The sequence below is a fragment of the Dendropsophus ebraccatus genome, chromosome 2 (genome assembly GCF_027789765.1).
Source record: "Dendropsophus ebraccatus isolate aDenEbr1 chromosome 2, aDenEbr1.pat, whole genome shotgun sequence".
In the NCBI taxonomy this organism is placed as follows: Eukaryota; Metazoa; Chordata; class Amphibia; order Anura; family Hylidae; genus Dendropsophus; species Dendropsophus ebraccatus.
The window spans coordinates 177,534,390-177,555,239 of NC_091455.1; the positions used below are offsets into that span (position 1 = coordinate 177,534,390).

Genomic DNA, 20,850 nt, shown 5'->3' on the forward strand with positions numbered 1-20,850 from the left:
TCATTCTCATAGACTATTAGTTAAAAAGGTTGTCCCCTAACCACAAGGTAATAACTGGCTAAGCATGAAGGTCTGACTGCTGAGATTAAAAAAAAATAAAATAAAAATAAATAAATGCTACAAAATTTTGATTGATAGGGTATGCTATCTTTTTTTGTAGGTGTGTGCATTTTTTTCTTGACAAAAAGCACAGCATTTTCTGAATTGCACGTCCTTCAACTGCACTGTGCAAATTGGATTTCGTAAAATTCCACATAATGCTGATATGGTAAATTGACGCAAATCTAAAAAAAGCAGCAGGAAGAAGGCAGCGATTACATAGCGCAGGTTTTTAGGCATCTGTTTTAGCCGAGACATGGGAAAGACTCTAATAACAACATGTAGACCTAAGGGATGTAAATTCTGATCTCATTAGCAAGTGTGAATGAACCCTAAGGCTGAGATTATACACTGCAGTCATTTTTTTTATGTGAATTTGTAATATATATTTTTATAAGTCAGTTTGGAAGATCAGGGCTCTTAGTTTAATATAATGCTGGAGCAAATTGAGTATTTTGGCCTACTATTTATAAAGCAATTCAACACCTTTTTTTAATGAAATGCTCAGTGGTGTTGCCCTGTATTTCTGGCCCATTTTTTTGTCCATGTGAATACTGTCAGGAATGTGCAGTAGCCTGGTGTAAACTGGGCCTGTTTTTACTTTTGTGTGACACACCCTCTTGCTTCTCAGCTTCCTGGCAATGCAGGAGTTAAACTGATCACTGCTAGATTTGATTATACAGCTGGGTAAGTCTTTTGACTGACTGGTTTCTCTACCTGTCTGGAACCTGGAAGATCAGAGCGCCGGTCCAATGGGGATCCAGACCAGGCTCTTGGTCAACATAAAAGAAAGCTAAGTCAGTCTCCCAGTGCTGGCTATTAAGTTTCATACCCTTGTCCCAGCTCCCCCTGTTTATTTCTGTCCTAACTCCTTCTACTTGCTCGACTTAGTTACCTGACCTCTGGCTTGACTTTTTGACTATCTGATTGTTACCTGATTCTGTACTACACTGCCCATTTGGTTCTGATCTTGCTTGTTTGACTATCCCATATTGTGTTTGTTTGTCTTGTTCTGTGTGCACATATGTAGTACAGGGAACATCTTCGTGGTTGTCGACGGCCGCCTAGGGCCGTTTGAGGCAAGTAGGTAGGGGCAGTTGGTGGGTTCAGCATCAGGGCTCACTGCTGTGTCTTGTCCCTGCCTCCCCATCCCTGACAAATTACATCACCTGTAGTCACTGGATGTAACTGCACTGTAATCACTTGTATGGTCTAGTAAGTGCTTTTATAGTGTCAGCATGTTACCACTTTATGGTCACTGTACAGTATAATTTTAGATGTATATTATAGATGTATTTGGTCATGGTGTGCGAAGTAAAGTGCTATTATTTAGTGTATTACCTATAGCTATATTATTACTTATATATTACTATTTATGATGGACAACGTCATTTGAGTGCAGGGTTGATGTTGGAAAGCAGTAGAAAAAATATTACAGGTATACTGTTGTAATCAGAGCATACAGAAAAAGTGAAAAATTCTCTATAATATGCATTACGCGCTCCACTACAACAGCAACTAGCAAATGAGAAGTAGGGAAATGAGAGATAAAAGAAGCAAGCATCAGTGCATTTCATTCACTGTGATTTTTTTCTAGATACAGAAGCCCATCACCTACAACAGAACACAAAATTTTTGATATAGCTCTGTGAGATGTCAAATATGAGTAGACTACATCTAGTCTACCCAAAGCAGACAGCAATAAATTTTAACATTTAACAATTTTTAGGGTTCCAAAAACTGCACCAGTCTAGCATTTACATACTAGTGATGCTGATGTGTTGTTTGTGGTGTTAGCAGTACTGGCCTCATTAAACATTCATTGGTCAGTAGCTCAACCCCAAGAGAAGGATGGTTGAATACTGAAATTGAATGGCCAGAACTGCCCTATAAACACGTCTTTGTTCAGTTGAGGTGAGTGGACTTCAGGCTGCAACTTATCCCCAGGATGTTTGGGTTTTTTGCATATCATTTGCATATTCACAAAAAACCTAATACCATTAGACAAGCAGTTTTTTGAGTTTATGATTCCCTGCAAAGTTGCAAAATTGTTTTGTTTGTTTTTTACACAAGCCGCACCTTCAACAAAAAATATTGCACAAACTATCACTTAGTGAATTTAAATGTACTAAAGTATTGCAGGCTTTTATCACGCCGCAGAGAATGATCATTTCTCCTCTAGTCTTTTTCAAAGTGGGTTTAGTTTTGTTTTTCAAGCTATAGACTATATTCTGACACACAGTAAAATAATACCCAAATGTGGCCGTCATTTTGAGTAAGAAAGTATGTACCAGTCTGCCATTTACCTTGTTCATGTAACGTGTTTTGATTTTGTAATGTTCTGTTTGTTACCCCCTATCCCTTGTAGAGCGCTCTGGAATTAAGGGTGCTATAAAAATAATAATTACTGAGTGTCCGTTGATGGTAAATCCCCCATAAACTTTAATAGAGCACATTATTACAATGAAAATACGGCTGTATTTTTCACTCAAAATCACAGCCGTATTTTGCTTTTATTTTACGGTGCGTGTGAACATAGCCTTAAAATTCAGGTCTCACTTCAGTTAAGATCAAAAGTGTTCAAGGTGAAAATAATTCCAGTGCATTTCTGCAAACAATGGGCATATTTCTGTAAAAATATAAATATTTAACCTCTCAAAGGGGTTATACCAAAATTATAACTTATGAATGATACCTGAAAAAATGCATCGTGATTGCACCCTAACATTGCTAGCTGTGCATGCTGCTGCATAGGCTGCTTATATAGAGCTCTGCCATCTACATTGGCCCATAGAACTGTACAAGCTACCATGAAAGCCAGACATTTAGGGTACAAACCCACACACCGTATACACAGCAGATACGCAACAAATACGCAGCAAATACGCAGCAGATTTGTTGGTACAGATTTGATGCTGTGTTCAGTTATTTAGATATAATCTGCTGCGTTTTTGCTGCGTATTTGCTGCGTGCTTGCTGCGTATTTGCTGCGTATCGCAGCAGTAAATACGCTGCTTATATGGCGTGTGGGTTTATACCCTTAAAGAGTTTTCCTAACTATTTTTTTCCCCAACAATGACACCACTCTTGTCCTCAGGTTATGTGGGGTATTGTAACTCTGCTCCATTGACTTCAAAAGAACTGGACTGCAATACCAGAGACAACCAGCAGACAAGAGTAGTGCTGTTTCTAGAAGAAAGTAGCTCTGCTTGTCTAATCCTGGAAAACCTAAGAGCTTTTGCTCTGTATTCTGACTTGTGCTATTCAGTGAGAAACTCCAGAAACTCTTTGTGTGGACACAACACTGCTGGGGTTCATGTCCAAAGTGTTTGACCCCTGTGTATTATGACCCCACATCTATGAACTAGAGGGAGCCACTCCTTGAGTAGCCAAATCAATGCCACCAAATTTGGTAAACATTATGCAAATCTTTTCCTGATCCATTCCTTTTATATGCCTGTGTGTTGGAGCACTTACTATTATCAGGCTTGTTCATGTGTATACGGTTGTAAATGGAATCTCTATACATATGTTAATCTGCGGCTAGGGTAAAGGTGTGAAAGCAGAGTGAACTGTCAGGTTATTACATGCTGGTACATTTAGGCCAAGTACATAGTAGACCAAATCTGATGGAAAATACTGACCAAAATATACAAGTGTGAAAGGGCCCTAAAGTTACATTTATGCTTCTGTGATTTTTTTTATTTTAAATTTTTCTAAAGTAGTAAATAAAGAAATGAAGCCCAAAAACAATGGATGGAAAATTAATGGCTAAAAGTGATGCAGCAGAATAATAATAATTATGCATATATTTAAGTGATGCAGCAGGAAAACAAATATAAATATATACACATTTTTTTAAGTGTTTTAAAGTAATTTTAGCTTTTACATCAACGAGAATGTATGTACTACTACTTATTAAAGAGAGCGATTTTTATGTGATGCACCATGGGAAAAAATATGCACATTATCCCCCTCCCATCAGACTGTATATTATTACTTGTACCAAAATATGAACCAGTCGCTACTAATAATATAAATCAGTATTTAAAATTAATATTTATTTTTTTTTCCACTTACATAAACATGTATTGTTGGGGTATACAAATGAATTACAATATACATACTGAATAGTATTGTGATTTAAGCAGTTGGGTAATGCACAAAACATATTTTATTTCTATCTAGAGTAAAAGCAACAAATACCATACAATAGTTAGCAGTCATTAATCTTTCATTTAACATTTTAAAGGGTGCCAAAAATTGCACCAATCTAATGTTTTCACACTAGTGATGCCAATGTGTTGTTTGTGGTATTAGCAGTACTAACCTCATTAGACATTCATTGGTCAGTAGCTCAACCCCAAGAGAAGGATGGTTAATTATTGCTAGCAAATGGCCAGGACCACCTTATAAACACATCTTTGTTTAGTTAAGGCGAGGAGTTCTAAATCATACCCAGCATGCCTAGCTGCAGATAATTTGCATATTCAAATGAGAACTTTTCAGGTCTCGAAAGACAACCTTAGAATTTTCTTGCACTAGTGGTGTATATATATATATATATATATATATATATATATATATATATATATACACACAATTATGCCATATGATGGTGTCTACTGAGCAGAAGGGTGCCACCTTCTAGCCAAGCTAGGCACCAGAACAGCAAACCGATTGGGACTTGCCTTGTCAAATATACAGTGGTCAAAAAACAGTGAGTTCAAGTGTGCAATTTCAGTAGCTAAAGTCCAGGTAACCCCCTTTAGTAGTTGCAAGAAGAGGTCAGCGAACCTTGAGCAGAATTGAGTCTGTCCGAGCCCAGGCATGCGGCATTTGATAACTGGTGGCTACAGAAGATGGATGCAGCCCTAAGGCTGCCTGTAAAACTTGGATACAACCATAACCATGCAACTTCTTCAGCCACCAGTAATCAAATGCAGCACACTTGTGTTCGGACGGATCGAGCATGCTCAAGATTGTAATACCACACCCAACCTGAGGACAGATGTAATGCTGTTTTTGAAAGAAAGCTTCCATGTTTTTCTAATCCTGTATAATCCCTTTAATCTCTTAAGGATGGAGCCAGTTTTCGTTTTTACGTTTTCGTTTTTTCCTCTTTGTGTTTAAAAGGCCATAGCACTTGCATTTTTTCACCTAGAAACCCACATGAGCCCTTATTTTTTGCGTCACTAATTGTATTTGCAATGGCCGATTTTTGCATAAAATATGCATGCGAAACCAGAAAAAAATTATATTATATTTATATAAACTGACATGTTATATATGTTCCTCAAATCGGTACGCTTAAAATGATATGCAACTTGCATAACTTTTATATTATTTGATGGCTTTTAAAAAAATAAAACCTTCTACAGAAAAAAAACATTCCTTAAAATTGCTCTATTCTCAGGCTTATAACGCTTTTATCCTTTGGTCTATGGCGCTGATTAAGGTGTCATTTTTTGCACCATGATGTGTTCCTTCTATCAATACCTTGATTGCGCATTTGCGACTTTTTGATTGCTTTTGATTACAATTTTTCTGGATTTGATACGACCAAAAATGCTCAATTTTTGCACTGTGGCCGGTCTTTGCAATTGCGCCGTTTACAGTGCGAGATCAGGAATGTGTTAAATTAATAGTTCACGTGATTACCCATGTGGCGATACCAAACATGTTTATTTATTTATTTTTAATTATAAAATGGGAAAAGGGGGGTGATTCAAACTTTTATTAGGGGAGGGGGCTTTTTATTAATAAAACCCCTTTTTTTACATTTACACAGTAATTAGAAGTCCCACTGGGGGCTTCTAATACAGCTACACTGATCTCTCATAGAGATCAGTGTAGCTGTATAACACAAGGCCCGACTCGGTGCGATGAAGGGATCCCCCCTCCGCGATTGGGGGGGGGGAGTTCCGCCACTAGACACCTGGGATGGGCTGCATTTAAAGGGGTAGTGCGGCACTACCCCCACCCCCACCCGTGTACCCGGAAGTGTGGTGCATTATACATTACCTGATCCGTGTCGAGGGCCGTCCGCCATCTTGTGCCAAACGTCATAGCTGCCGCCCGTCCCCCCTCCGCCGCGTCACAACTGTGCTCAGCCGCGATTGGCTGACCACAGTTATGCTCAGCCAATCGCAGCTGAGCATCGGATGACGCTGCAGAGGGCGGACGACATTCGGAACAGTGGGAGCTGTTCGCCGTCCACCCGAAGAAGACGTCACTCGCTGAAGATAGAAGACTGGTGTCGGCACGTGACAAGTGAGTATAGCGCACCACACTTCCGGGTACACGGGTGGGGGTGGTGGGACACGGGGAAGGGGGCCATTCACAGACATAACATACATTACAAAGTTGTATAACTTTGTAATGTGTGTTAGTCTGTGAATAATTTTTTACCGCCGCACTACCCCTTTAAGACAGTTAGATGCAGCTGTCATGTTTGACAACTGCATCTAATGGTCTTAATTAGTGGGAGCGGCGATCGGCCCGCTCTCGCTAATAGCCGCGGTCCCGTGCTGCAGATAGAAGTCGGGATTGCGGCAGTTCAGAGCGGGGTCGCGGCATGGCCCCCATCTGAACTCCTCTTGTGTATGTATGCCGTATTTGTGCGGCATATGTCCTTAAGAGGTTAATGCCGTCCCTGTTAAAAAACGACCTGCTTGTTCTTCATAGAGCATTTAGGGCTGATATGACTATGCACTGAGTGATATGACAGCGCTATCTAACAATCCTAATGCTAAAAACAAGAAGAAAAATAGAGGGCACTTGAGCGGATCATTTTCCATTAACTGTAATGTAGCACTTCACAGTTTGGAATTGTAGCAAGATTAGTTTACATTTTTGTCCATTTTCACTGAATAATTTAGCACTATCATCAATGTGCATCTACTATAAGGGCTTTTCTTTCTTATGACTAATTTTATTCCGTATTGTGCACCTTAAATCCAAATATCCCAGAAATATAACACCTGAATTACGCAGTATGCAAATCACAATAGGAAGCAAATGAATTATTCTATGTTATATTGAAAAGTATTACAACTCACAAAGAGTGCACCGAAGTTGTAGGCTACGTAGGTTATATCCACACACTGGAGCTCAGATAGCTCTGGTCTGCACAAACCTTATGTCCAACAGAGACCAAAATGTCCAGACCAAAGGTAAGTGTACTGCATTAGTTTACAGATATGTTCTCCTATACATCGAGTTTCATAAGAGTGTAGTATGAACATGGGTGCAATCTATATAATAAAAATGAAAGTCTGTCTGTCTGTCCCGTATAGACTTCCAAACGCCTGAACCGTTTGACCCCAAATTTGGCACATAGATACATTGGGTGCCCGGGAAGGTTATAGCGAAGGTCCCGTCCCCACCAGATGTACAGGAGGGGAGGGGGAGGGGGAAGAGCAGCGCCCCATAGAGATGAATGGGAAAATCTCCACACTGCAAACACAGGTGATATAATTAGCTGCATGTCTTCAGCAGTAAACGGCAGTTGGGAGCCTTAGCAACCAATAGGATTACTGCTTTCATTTTCCCAGGGAGCAATGGTTCCTAGGGCAGCTGCCTCACAACATCCACAGTAATAACTGGTAGACCCCCTACTCCATCTATACAGTACATGTATACAGGACCCCCTACTCCATCTATACAGTACATGTATACAGAACCCCCTACTCCATCTATACAGTACATGTATACAGGACCCCCTACTCCATCTATACAGTACATGTATACAGGACCCCCTACTCCATCTATACAGTACATGTATACAGGGCCCCCTACTTCATCTATACAGTACATGTATACAGGACCCCCTACTCCATCTATACAGTACATGTACACAGGGCCTCCTACTCTATCTATACAGGACATGTACACAGGACCCCCTACTCCATCTATACAGTACATGTATACAGGGCCCCCTACTCCATCTATACAGTACATGTATACAGGGCCCCCTACTCCATCTATACAGTACATGTATACAGGGCCCCCTACTCCATCTATACAGTACATGTATACAGGGCCCCCTACTCCATCTATACAGTACATGTATACAGGACCCCCTACTCCATCTATACAGTACATGTATACAGGGCCCCCTACTCCATCTATACAGTACATGTATACAGGACTCCCTACTCCATCTATACAGTACATGTATACAGGGCAGTATTACCAGCTGCTGCTGCCCTAAGCACTAAACCTGAAGATGCCCCATCCTCACTCACCAATTAGCATCAGGATTGGTAGGTAATAGCTCCACACGTCACATTTAACACCGCCACACCAAGCCTGACCAATACCACCATACTGTGATTGGATAACACTGTCATACCACACCTGACCAATATAGCCATACTGTGACTGGATAACACTGTCATACCAGACCTGACTAATACCACCATACTGTGACTGGATAACACTGCCTTACCAGACCTGGCCAATACCGCCATACAGTGACTGGAAAACACTGCCACACCAGACCTGACCAATACCGCCATACTGTGACTGGATAACACTGTCATACCAGACCTGACCAATACCGCCATACTGTGCTGGATAATACTGCTATACCACACCTGACCAATATCGCCATACTGTGACTGGATAACACTGTCATACCAGACCTGACCAATACAGCCATACTGTGACTGGATAATACTGTCATACCACAACTGACCAATACCGCCATACTGTGACTGGATAACACTGTCATACCAGACCTGACCAATACCACTATACTGTGACTGGGTAACACTGTCATAACACACCTGACCAATACCACCATACTATGACTGGAAAAAACTGCTATACCAGACCTGACCAATACCGCCATACTGTAACTAGATAACACTGCCACACCAGACCTGACCAATACCGCCATACTGTAACTGGATAACACCGCCACACCAGGCCTGACCAATACCACCTTACTGTGACTGGATAACACTGCCATACCAGACCTGACCAATACCGCCATACTGTGACTGGATAACACTGCCATACCAGACCTGTTCAATACCGCCATACTGTGACTGGATAACACTGCCATACCAGACCTGACCAATACCGCCATACTGTGACTGGATAACACAGCCATACCAGACCTGACCAATACCGACACACTGTGAATGAATAACACTGCCATACCAGACCTGACCAATACCACCATACTGTGACTGGATAACACCACTATACCAGACCTGACCAATACGGCCACACTGTGACTGGATAACACTGCCATACCAGACCTGACCAATACCGCCATACTGTGACTGGATAACACCGCTATACCAGAACTGACCAATACTGCCATACCCCCCTCGAAAAGACACCAGATTTTCTGGCAAGTTTGAACGGGAGGGTACTGCCCCTCTGCAAGGTGCTACCCTACGCACCAGACCATGGGTACCTAATGGTAAATACGAACTCTATCAATTATATACTACAGGTATATAGGACCCCAAATTATACAATACAGGTATACAGGACCCCAAAACTATACACTACAGGTATACAGGAACTTCACCAACTACATACTACGGGTATACAGGACCCCAAACTATACACTACAGGTTTACAGGAACCCAAAACTATACACTACAGGTAAACAGGACCTCCACCAACTATATAATACAGGTATACAGCACCCCCACCAACTCTATACTACAGGTATACAGGACCCCAAAGTTATACACTACAGGTATACAGGAACTCCACCAACTATATACTACAGGCATATAGGACCCCAAACTATACACTACAGGTATACAGGACCCCAAAACTTTACACTACAGGTATACAGGACCTCCACCAACTGTGTACTACAGTTATACAGAACCCTCAAACTATGCACTACAGGTATTCAGGACCCCCGAACTATATACTACAGGTATACAAGACCTCCACCAATTATACACTACAGGTATCCAGGACCCTCAAACTATAAACTACAGGTATACAAGACCTCCACCAACTACACATTACAGGTATACAGCACCAACTATATACTACAGGTATACAGGACCCCCGAACTATACAGTACAGGTATACAGGACCTTCACCAACTATACACTGCAGGTATACAGGACCTCCCTCAACTATACACTACAGGTATACAGCCCCCCCCAACTACACACTACAGGTATACAGGACCCCCCAACTATACACTATAGGTATACAGCCCCCCCAACTATGCACTACAGATATGCGAGACCCCTAAAAACTATACACTGTGGGTATACAGAACCCCTCCAACTATGCACTACAGGTATACACTAATTCCACTGATTAACTTAGATGAAACAATACCTTTAGCTTGGCCTCCTGGGCACCTTAGAACAAATCTAATTAACCCCTTCGAGACCAGGCTAATTTTCGTTTTTGCGTTTTTGTTTTTTCCTCCTTGTGCTTAAAAGGCCATAGCACTTGCATTTTTACACCTACAGACCCACATGAGCCCTTATTTTTTGCGTCACTAATTTTACTTTGCAATGACAGGCTGAATTTTTGCATAAAGTATACTACGAAACCAGAAAAAAATTCAAAGTGTGGTGAAATTGAAAAAAAAAAAAAGCATTTCTTTTATTTGGGGGGAATGTGTTTTTACGCCATTCTCCCTGGGGTAAAACTGACTTGTTATGCATGCATATACGACTTTTTGATCGCTTTTTATAAAAATTTTTCTGGATTTGATGCAACCAAAAATGCACAATTTTGCACTTTGGGATTTTTTTGCGCTTACAATTTCGCACGCAGCGATAGCAAACATGTTTATTTATTTATTTACTTTTATTTATAACCTGGGAAAAGGGGGGTGATTCAGACTTTTATTAGGGGAGGGGGCTTTTTACTTATAACAATACTTTTTTTTTTTTTTTACACATATAGTAGAAGCCCCCCTGGGGGACTTCTAGTATATACACTTTGATCTCTCATTGAGATCTTTGCTGTATAGTTATACAGCAAAGATCAATGAGATCGGCACTCGTTTAAGTTCGGCTGCTGCAGTCGATAACAAATGAGTGCCGAGTCGGGGATGGCGCCATCTTGGAGTGGTCCCTGGCCGGCTTCAGTTACGGAGATCGCTCCTCCGGGATAACGTCCCGGAGGAGTGATCTCCTCCACTAGATACCAAGAAAATGCTGTATCCGGTAATCGGATGCAGCTGTCATGTTTGACAGCTGCATCTGATTACTGTATTAGCGGGCACGGCGATCGGACCGTGCCCGCTAATACCGGCGGTCCTGGGCTACAAGCGGCACCGTGGTTCAGAGTGGGGTCGCCGCGCGGCCCCGCTCTGAACGCTCGCACCTGCGCGAGGACGTACAGTTACGTCCTTGTGCGGGAAAGGGTTAACACACTGACACTTTATACCCGGGCAGCGCCGGGTAAATTTTCTAGTTAATAATAATAATTCTTTCATTTGTATAGCACTTTACATGGCTTGACAATTTTGGTCCCTGTCCCTATTGGGGCTCACAATCTAAATTGACCTATCTGTATGTATTGGGAGGAAACCCACACAAACAGGGAGAGAACATACAAACTCTTTGCAAATGTCGACCTTCCGACAGAATATTAGAATTGTTGTTCTTTTGTTAGCAATCTTAATAAAACATAATTTCAAAGAATCTTAGAATTGCCAAAGTATACTTCTTATATATTTTACAGCTTTCAATTAAGTTACATTAAGAGCTTGGTTGTAAGCAGGGATTGGTTATGTTCACAAATAGTATTTCCGTCAGTCTTTTTTTTAACCAAAATCAAGAGGGCAAAATTATAGTGGAAAGATTTGTCACAGCTTCTGTGTTTTTAACCCACTCCTGGTTTTGGTTGAAAAAAGACTGACCAAAAGACTGACGGCAATACTATGTGTGAACAAAGCCTTATACTGGTGGGTTAGACGGGGTGCAGAGGGGGAGCTAGTAAGCCAGAACATTTAGATACAAGAGTCAGGCTTACCTCATTTGTAGGGATGGTCCGAATCTTCTAAGGTTCAGGTTCGTATGAACCAGAACGCTCTGCATCAGATTCCCGCTGTCTGCCCGCTCCATCCAGCGAGTGGATACAGCGGAAGGACCGCCTGGAAAATTGGGATACAGCCTATGGCTATGGCTGTATCCCAGTTTTCCAGACGGTCCTCTAGCTGTATCCATCCTCTCCACGGAGCTGCCAGGCAGCGGGAATCATTGCAGAGAGTTCGGATTCGTACGAACCCGAACCGAAACAGGTTCGAACCATCCCTACTCATTTGCTCAGCATTTTGGGGCTGAAAAAATTCCACAATAACATTCAAAAAAATACCAGCAGTTTTTTTTTCTTTTTGCTTTTTGGCAGTTTTACTGTAATTTCCCAATTTTGTGTATATTTCTATAGTTGCTTCTAGTTCTGGGGTTTATCCCCAGCATTATTTTAAAAGTATGTCATGTGATTCCAGGTTTTCTATGGAAAAATGTGGGGGAATATGCCAATATACATGTAGACATTATGGGGGAGATTTATGAAAGGGTGTACATATACACCTGGTGTAAACTGCCCACAGCAACCAATCACAGCTCAGCTTTCAGGTCTGGTAGAATAAAAGAGGAGCTGTGATTGGTTGCTGTGGTTTGCACCAGGTGTATATTTACACCCTTTCATAAATCTCCCCCTTTGTCTTTTTCTGGTGTTTTCACCCCCCAATAGAAGTTTATGGGGGGGATGCTGAACACAGGTTCTACTGCAATTTCCCAAAATAGCAAATGCACTGAATAATGTTAGACAACCAAGAGGGAAAGATGCCACAGCAAAAAACATAGTGTGAATATTGCATATCATTTTTTCTCATTGACTTTCAGCTAATATCTGACTGCAGAGTTATTAACCTAAAAAAAGAAAAAGAAAATACATTTTTAGGCTATGTTCACACAACGATTTTCAACAGCCGTTATTTTGAGTAACCCTTGTTGCACCTTGGGTTGTAAGGTGTTCAGTACTGTACCGAACTGGTAAAAACACTGAAAACATGTAACGGAACATGCTGGGTATTATATATAGTATGTGCTTTGTAGAGATAGAAAAAAACATTGACTCTATGTTCTGACCCTACTCCATATGGACAGAATACGGAGCCAACAAGTGCAAGTGTGAAGAGGGAGAACTGTGAGATTTAGCAACATTACATAATTTCAAAAACTTGGTGACAATGCTGCAGTTTCCAGATGTCTATAGTAAGATACTCATATACACATTGCACTCCTTATCTTTTATTCGCTATTGAACATGTGTTTTCACACTCGGCGTTTCCATCGAGAGCTAATAAAACAGCCCAGTGTTTTGTGAGGCAGGACCCTCAGTAACATTTTACGTCCAGCAATAATATTCTTTATTGGCTGGATGATAAATGTCGCTGCGTTAATAGGACTCGGGTGCCGCTAGTTCTGAAGTGATTAAGCAGCGAATAACACCTCTGTTATTGTAACAATGTGTGAACACCACAACGCTGCTCCCAACACCCGAATCCCCGGGAAAAGCCAGATTGTTTTGATGAATTTTTATTGGTATATCCTTATTTTCCGCTAAATGCAGTCATTAGGTTATGTCAGTTATAGGAAACGTTTAGTATACTAATGGTGTCTGCAAAGGGCTCCACTAACAGGGATAAAATGGTTTGGAAGAGAATGAATTAATATGGAACCTCAGATCCTATTGTCTAATGTGTCTCGTAAAGGTTTAAGCCTGTTATTATGTCATTCAATCCAGCTGTAGAGATTGGGCTCTGGATAGGAAGTCTTATTGTTCTATAGGCTTTGTGAGCTAATGATATCATGTGATGTCCTTTTGTCACTCAAGGTGATGGGGATAACTATATCCCCTTAAGGGTTTATGCATATGAACCATTAGCTTGACGTTGCATGAAGTTATGGAACTATACAGTACATTCTTATTTATATGTATGAATACATGTCAAACCCCAGCTGACAAAAAAAGAAAACAATGATTGGATCATCCATCAGATGTCATGGCTAGGTGCACCCGTTAGATAGAAAAGTGAATAGTTACTCCCAGTATGTAGATATGCCCCTCAGTGGGTATAAAGTTACCACCCAGTAGCTGCCCCCAGTAAGTAGAGAATTGTCCCCCTGAAGGAAAAGTTGCCCATGAGTAGGTAGAGCTGCCACCAGTAGGTAGAAAGTAGTAACCCTGTAGGTATAGCTATCCCCCAGTTGCCCCACTAGAGAAGGTATAGTTGCCCCAAGTAGGTAGAACACTGTCCTTCAGTAGGCATAGTTGCCCTCCAGTATGTAGAGCATTTTGACCATGTTGGCATAGTTACCCCCAGGAGTAGAAACGTCAGGGTGTCAAAGCTTAACCCCCCCCAGCACACACACAGTTTGCTCTGTATAGATGGGTGACGTGCGCAGTATCCCTAGCTCACCTCTCAATCTGACTAGTTGCAGGAGTTACAATAAACCGCTCTCCAGCGACAATTTGAACTGAGCTGCAAGCTAGGGATTACAGAATAGCCATCACTCTATGATAGTATGTCTGATCAAAACTTTTAACATGTCTGTATCAAACTTTTTTTTCATCTAGCATTATCAAATCAAAGAAGTTGTCCAGGCTGGGCACTTTATAGGGGGAAAGGTAATTAAAAACAAGAATGGACACTTACCTTCCTGGCTCCTCCACTGCTTCTGCTAATATATAGTTCTGGTCCCAGCTGTGCAACACTTCTAGGTTCTGAAATGTGACATCACAGACCCACTCCCTAATCAGTGGCTGCAGAAATGTCTCACCTCAACCACTGATTGGATGAGCAGGCCTGTGATGTCATGTCCCTGAAGCCAGAAGCGCAGCATAGCATAATACAAACAGTGGCACAGGAGCAAGGAAGGTATGTAATGGTCCTTTTTTTTAAATTACCCACTATTTGAGCAAATATGTAAAAAAGAATCCAGCCCAGAAAAGCCTTACCTTAAAGTGAATCTGCATCACTCAACAGTGAAAAATGTATTTTATTCAGGGTGCATGGTTTCAAACAGGTGGGGCCAAGAGCATCCATGCCCTAGGCCTGCTAAAGATGAAGATCAAACCCAGGGGCATGATTACAGAAGAAAGGAGGGCGGAGAGGCACTGCAGACCTAGGCCAGGGATCATCTAGGCCCCGCCTCTTTGACACTGTGCTTCTGGAATAAAATATGTTTTTTTTTTATCCAAATATTGTCCCTTGGAGACAAGCATACCCCAGGACCAGATATGAATTGAGAAGAACCACTAAATGGTACCGAGGATTCAGGGGCAGTGTCTGGCAATATAGAATCCCTTTAAGTTACATCCTTACCCCCTGAGCGACAGTTTACATCATTTCCACTGTACGTAACACTGTGAATTTAAAGCATATTTTGGCCCTAGATATATCTGTCTATCTGAGGACAGAAGTGTGACAGAAATGTGAAAAGGATAAAACAGGTAATAGAATATAAAGTATAAAGAAACACGGAAACTTTGTCGCAAACTGTGAGACTTAATAAGACTAAAGCAAATTCTTCAGTTAGACACCTACAGGTGTGACTGTGCATTTTAAGTGATAGATTCCTATTAGTGCTTATGGAAGAATACGTTCTCTTCTTTCCTCCCTCAAAAAGTGATTAGCACCTTTGGTTCACGGCCACCCTCTCCTTTCTTTAACACTGAATATACTATCAAAATCTTTTTATAACAAATTTGACCTACTTAACAAAAGTTTTCAGTGACACCACATTTTAGAATTTGTATATTATCTACTTGTGCAAAACTACATTTCCTGGAGGCCTCTATTTCATAGATATTTCAGCAGGTTTGAGGTTAGCTCATCTCTAGAGAAGGACCATCAGGGCAGACTGACCACTCAGGGTTGGTTGGAACCCTTGGACCAGTGTCTGAGATCTGCTTCTCAGGATAAAGACTGAACACCATTTTACAGTTCCCGGCTATGTTCACACAATGTAACTTTTCGTAAAACAATGGCCTATTTAAAAAATCTAAGGTCTTACAGTATTTATCAGCTGCTGTATGTCCTGCAGGAAGGGGTGTAGGCTTTCCACTCTGTCCATGACAGGAACTGTCCAGAGGAGGAGAGGTTTTCTATGGGGATTTGCTACTGCTCTGGCCAGTTCCTGACATGGACAATGGTGGCAGCAGAGAGCACTGTCTCAGACTGGAAGGAATACACCACTTTCTGCAGGACATATGATAAGTAGAGGTGAGCGAACCTGGAGCATGCTCAAGTCAATCCGAACCAGAACTTTCGGCATTTGATTAGCGGTGGCTGCTGAACTTGGATAAAGCCCTAAGGCTATATGGAAAACATGGATATAGTCATTGGCTGTATTCATGTTTTCCAGACAACCTTAGAGCTTTATCCAAGTTCAGCAGCCCCAGCTAATCAAATACCGAACTATCGGGTTCAGATGGACTCGAACCCGAACCCGGTTCGCTCATCTCTAATGATAAGTAATGGAAGACTGAAAGAAAAAGTAAAATACACATTTATATAACTTTTTGACACTAGTTGATTTTAATTTTTTTTTTTAGTACCTCTTTAAGTAACTACTTAAAGTGTCCACCACCACCCAGGTTTACCTACCATTCCACACTACATAAAAGACACCTATCCCTGATGCTTCACAGACTATGTGTAACTTACCTGGAATAGACTACATAAGGACCTATTCTGTTTTAATTTCATTTAATAGTCTGGGTTTTAATAGTCTGGGTCCCTGCACTGTAATACAATGGCCATTGTATTATAGTGTGTGAACATAGCCTTATGAGTTTACCAGCTTGTGTGAACCAGGAGCGATGTATAAAAATACCAGACTTTTTGTGGCTTCTGGTTTACACATTTTTGAAATGTTCAGAAAGTGGCAAAATTCCTGCTTTTTTACCTAGGAAGTACAATTATAGACACTGATTAAGCCATTCTTTCTTTAGAATATTTGTCTCATACAGAAACAATTACAGCATTGTAGATTTTACTGTTAAGTATAAATATTTTTTTTTTCTTCGGGTAATTTTAGTTTATTTGCTGGGACTTCAGTTGCTGTTCGTGAGCAAGGAGGCATCCTTGAACTGCAGCGCAGGAGAAACTCACTAGTAGTGGCAGGTTAAATGTTTTTATTGCTTGGGGTCTCAATGTTTAGATTGTAACCTATCAGGAGGCACTGCTGCACACCTCTCCCCTTAGGGTGGTATTACACGGGCCGATGGGGGCCCGATAATACCTGTGAGGGTGCGTTTACACGTGCAGGATCTGAAGCAGATTTGATGGCTCAGATTTGAAGCTGCAGATTTGTTTTGACTCTGCAACTTCAAATCTGCACCATCAAATCTGCTGCAGATCCTGTCTGTGTGAATGCACCCTAAACGCTCGTTTACTGGGTCTGTTACACAGCCCGATAATTGTTTAACAAGGGCTGCAGGGACATCATTACTGATGTCCTTGCAGCCCTTGTTCAAACTGTATACATTACCTGTCCAGGTGGCAGGGCTCCTCTTCTGTGCTTCTCCCAGGGTCCGCGCGCTCCAGCTTCAGAGCAGCCTGTCTCAGCTGACAGGCCGCTCAGCCAATAACTGGCCCCGCTGGTCCCGGCCTGTGATTGGCTAAGAGGCCTGCCAGCTGAGACAGGCTGCTCTGAAGCTGCAGCGCGTGAGACCCGGAAAGATGCACAGAGGAAGAGGAGCCCTGAGACCTGGATAGGTAATATATTCCTCTTTACATATCGTCAGTGTCGGCCACGCACCGCCATTACACGTAGCGGTGCGCTGGCGGCGCCCGACGATTATAGGTCAGAACCAACGATCAGCTGATGACAACGATCATCGGCTGATCGTTGTCTTTATTGCACGGAACAATAATCGGTCGGATAGGGCCAATTCGGGCGATTATCGTTCCGTGTAATAGTACCTTTACTCTGTGTCTATGTGAGTGAGATGCCCCATAGACATACATTATCTCGGACATGGGGAAAATGAATTTTACCAAAAACAGAAAAATGCTACAGCAACCTGCAAGTGCCAGCGCTTACTGCATATACTTCCTCTGTCATACACATGATAAAACCTTTTGTAAAGATTTTTTTTATAATTTAAATTAGGTTCTTAGCAAACCATATGATCAAATAAAGTGTACCATCTCACCAGCTTAAAGCGACTCTGTACTCACAATCTGCCCCCCCCCCCCCCCCCAAACCACTTGTACCTTCAGATAGCTTCTTTTAAGAAGCTATCTGAAGGTTCGGCAGGTGATGCAGTTATTGTGCTAAAAAACAACTTTTAAACTTGCAGCCCTGTGTCAAACAGCCGTGGTCTAGAACAGTGCTTCTCAAACTTTTTCTAGTGGAGCCTCACCCAACAGACCAAGGCAATGCCTGGGCCTCACCAGACTGACCAAGAGGATGCCTGGGCCTCACTATCTGTGATAAAAGTCCATTTAAAAGCTGAAAATACTGCTAGGGCTACCTTTTACCCATCTCCCAAGCTCTATATATTAATATATTAAGTACAATATAAATTAATAATGTTGCTAAAATTGAGATTTCTGCAAACAGCAAAAGGACTGTGCAGATCATAGTTACTTTGTGAAAACTGCCTCCCCAGCTGGGCCTCACCAACAACTAGGGGGCACCTCACTGGTGAGGCCCGCCTCACACTTTGAGAAGCACTGGTCTAGAATATCTGTGGCCTAACGTTGCACCACCCCTCCGTCCCTCCTCCCCACCCTCTTCATCATTAGGAATGCTCCAGGCATATTTTCCACTATTCATCACCTGTGTCAGCACGGCACATGGGCTGGATCGTTAAGGTACCTGTGTAGCGTTCAGACAGGAGAAAATGTTCTATTGGCATTCCTAATGATGAAGAGGGTGGGAAGTAGGGATGGAGGGGTGGTGCAAAGTTAGGGCACAGATACTCTAGGCCACTACTGTTTGACACAGGGCTGCAAGTTTAAAAGTTGTTTTTTAGGACAATAGCTGCATCACCTGCCGAACGGACCCCAGGAGAGATCTTGGATTAAAAACAGCTATCTGAAGGTACAAGTGGTTTGGGGGGGACAGATTGTGGGTACAGAGTCGCTTTAAGGTGACCCTTCACACCTGAGCCCTGATGGACAGTGGACAGAGAATTCTCCCTCTGTAGAGGGAAAATTCTCTGTCAGAAGCCCTATAGATGCTGTGGTTGTGCTGACCGCAGTATCTATATAGGGCTAACTCTCAGCACCGGAGTGTACCAAAGGTGCGGCTGGTCTCCGGCTATCACTGATAGCAAGGTCCCGACGCAGATGACACAGGCGCAGCTCCTTCGCCTGTGTCATCCTGCGGGGTAAATTAATGTCACTGCAGCATCAGGTATAGGCTGCAGCGACGTTAATTTAATGCCCAGCTGCAGGAGGGGGTTATAATAAAAATCTTTAGAACAGTTTTTTCTCGTGTGTATGATGGAGGGAGTATATGAGTTATATACTGGCACTTGCAGGTTGCTGTAACATTTAACTGTTTTTGTACATTAGCCACAATAGTGTGCAACATGCACAGTGTTAGCAGCGGCATTGGGTGTTGGCCATTTTTTGCTTTTGCTGAAAATTAATCTTGCACCATAATTAGTACAATACAGTAGTAATAAAAAAGAGAGCATTAAATAGCTTTAATTTCATTCAGCTCGAATGAAGTGGAGATCTTTATCAGGGAAACAAAGGCACAACCCTGTAAAAGTATAGGTCCTAGACTGCAGCCATAAACTCTTCCACTCTCTTAAACTATGTAATCATATTACTATATTATATAAATATTAAACACTTAAGGGTGTTGCCCATGGAAAGCATACTCACCTGCTCCCATCCAATGCTGTTGTCATTCCGACAGATCCTGATCCCTAGAATTCTCAGCTTCTTAGGGCTCTTGATGATGTATTAAACCTGCAGAAAATGTCCCTCAGCTAATCATTGATAGAAGCAGGTCACTGAGCGGACAGTTTCTACAGGGAGGACACATTGTAAGCACTAAGAAACTGAGAGTACTGGGGACCTGGGGCTGTCAAAATGACAACAGCTTTGGATCAGAGCAGGTAAGTATGCTTTATCTTTATCCTTTTTTTCCGCAAAACCCAGGTCCCTATATAAAAAATATTTCAATCTTGGACCCCAAAACACAGGAAGAAGCCATCAAAATAGCAGTGGTGAGGGACTAGGGCAGGTGAGTATGCTCTGTTTATTTTTTATAAAAAATAATTTGGCTTTGGGCGACCCCTTTGAGCAGCCTAATCGTTGGGGAATTTGAAATATTAATAACCCATAACCATCCATGTGTCACTGGACATAGAGTACGGTTAGGGAAATCAGTTGCTGCCTGCAGCATCAAACTCGCAGAAGGTTACACCTCATGTGTCCTCATCTTTTATTCACATTGGAGGAAAGTATCATAAACATCCAAGTAAGAACACATTGGGGGAGATTTATCAAACTGGTGTTTAGTAGAATTGTCTTAGTTGCCCCTAGCAACCAATCAGATTCCACCTTTCATTTTCCAAAGAGTCTGTGAGGAATAAAAGGTGGAATCTGATTGGTTGCTAGGGGCAACTAAGACAATTCTACTTTACACTAGTTTGATACATCTCCCCAACTGAAACTCTGAAGTTAATCATGTATGTAAGATAAAGGAGGAAATTCTGACAAAGTGAAATAGTGAAAGCTTATAAACAGATGTGAATCCA

General features: G+C 41.8%; 1 protein-coding gene and 2 non-coding genes across 5 annotated transcripts in view; 1 reads left to right on the top strand and 2 right to left on the bottom strand.

Moving 5' to 3' along the window:
- Positions 1–20,850, top strand: part of HDAC9 (histone deacetylase 9) — a 385,669-nt gene that overhangs the window by 62,452 nt on the left and 302,367 nt on the right. The window lies entirely within an intron of this gene.
- Positions 1,829–1,955, bottom strand: LOC138785056 (U4atac minor spliceosomal RNA). The gene has a single exon (XR_011362039.1). It is a non-coding gene; the product is annotated as a U4atac minor spliceosomal RNA (small nuclear RNA).
- LOC138785055 (U4atac minor spliceosomal RNA) lies at positions 4,352–4,478 on the bottom strand. Its single transcript, XR_011362038.1, has one exon. It is a non-coding gene; the product is annotated as a U4atac minor spliceosomal RNA (small nuclear RNA).